The following is a 1,842-nucleotide window of genomic DNA, read 5'->3' on the forward strand; positions in this document are numbered from 1 at the left end:
GTCTGTCTGTATAAAAACAGGTTTGAAGCAGGAAATACATGAACATGTGGGCTATCGCTTACTTTTATGTTTGTCAATTTCTCCGTTTTATGAGTAGGCGTAGGGGTAGGCCTTGGTTGAATATTTATTATTTAGATTAACCTAAAAGTTTGTTGATTATGATAAACGTGTGATTATATTAGGTCTACGATAAGCCCTTGAACATACAGCACTCCATGAAAAATGTAATTCATGAAAAATATAACAAAACGATAGGTTATTTATTTGACTATACAGGAAACCTTATGCACTCAACATTTAAACACACTGAGATTGCAATGCCGAGATTCCCATATTTGAACAATTTTGTCGAGAGGGTTGGACAAGTCAGCGTACTAAGGGTGAGCTCTTGGATAAACGTCCGTCAATGTATTTCAGATCTAACTAACATTAATGCACTGACATAGAAGGCAGGCAGGCCTCCGCTCAACAGATAAATGGTTGGCGTCCCATGTGGACCATCTCGGCCTCCCCATTCATCATCATAACAAGCGTTTAGTGTAAAATTAACAACGACTTAACTACTACAGCAATAAACATGGTCATGCATTACCCCGAGATTGATGCAGATTGCTGGGTGGTATCTGCAGCCCGTCCGAGGGAGACGGGCGTTTGCGGTAGAGGAAACCTGTCCGTTTCCATTAACGCCCGAGTCATGTAATTAATTTGATGAGCTTCGCGCCTGTGTGTGTGATGTGTGTGTGATCGTACTCACGGATGTTTCTTACGAATTTGACTCGAATTATTGTCCTAGCGTAGGCCTATATGGGCTCAGACACACACACAGGGAGAGCGAAGGGAAGCTCAGGGTGATCATTTGGCCTATAGCTGCATAATCCTTCAGATTTGATCTAATACCTGCCGAAGCATGGGCAGCATGCGCGCCCATCACTCAGTGTTATAATGCCACATTGTGAAATCTAGCCATTAATATGAAGTGTAAGGCTGGGGATAATGCCTGGACCAGTAAAGCTTGAAATTCCCCCGAAAAGGCAAGGCTCTATTTACCAAGGATTTTGAGCTAATTCCCTGGGTTTCTCTCTGATTTGTAAAAAGAAACTTCCATTATCTTTACTGGGAGAAGGCAATGCTGAGAGAGGCAGAAAAGGGGGAGATCCTAGTAGAGCTAGGCTTGACAGAGGTGCATTTAGGCCGAAATAGTCACCCGGGGTAACCCAGCCAGAATATCTTCTCCTCTCCATCTGACGGCGCGTGGCCTACGTCCCCAAAACGCGCTCAATGGAGCCCTGTGTGCGTAAAGACCCACCATAAACACGCACTTTTCGCGCTTTATTTGTACTCATTAGCCTAAATGTGCTTTTTAGATGTGCCCTGCGATGTCATAACATCAACGTTTAGAGACAGATCGTTCATACCACAGAAACGATGGAATGGTCCAGCAGAAGTGTGGGAAATGGGTATAGTGAAGCATAAATAGGCACACAGAGAATTGGTGGTTCGTATTGAGCTCTGAATTATTGCGCGAGCCCCAGGTAATTTCCATATATTGAAATGTGCCCGAGCGCCGAGTCACTCAATTTCCTCCGGGCTCCCGCGCGTGGAGCATGCACGGGACCACAGATTTCACCCTCTCTCCCTCTCCTTTGAGGATAGTAAAAAAAAACATGTTGTGTTATAACATATTAATCGTTTGCATTGGGTTATAAGACAAAACGGGACTGTTCTGTATTTATCTTTCTGATCGGTCGACAAACACTGGTCAGTAGTCCATCCATTATTTAGCCCATTCTTTTTGATGAATTGACTTGAAACACAAGTCTACGAATAGGTAGGCCTATTGTA

This window comes from Oncorhynchus gorbuscha, linkage group LG08 (genome assembly GCF_021184085.1).
Source record: "Oncorhynchus gorbuscha isolate QuinsamMale2020 ecotype Even-year linkage group LG08, OgorEven_v1.0, whole genome shotgun sequence".
Classification (NCBI taxonomy): domain Eukaryota; kingdom Metazoa; phylum Chordata; class Actinopteri; order Salmoniformes; family Salmonidae; genus Oncorhynchus; species Oncorhynchus gorbuscha.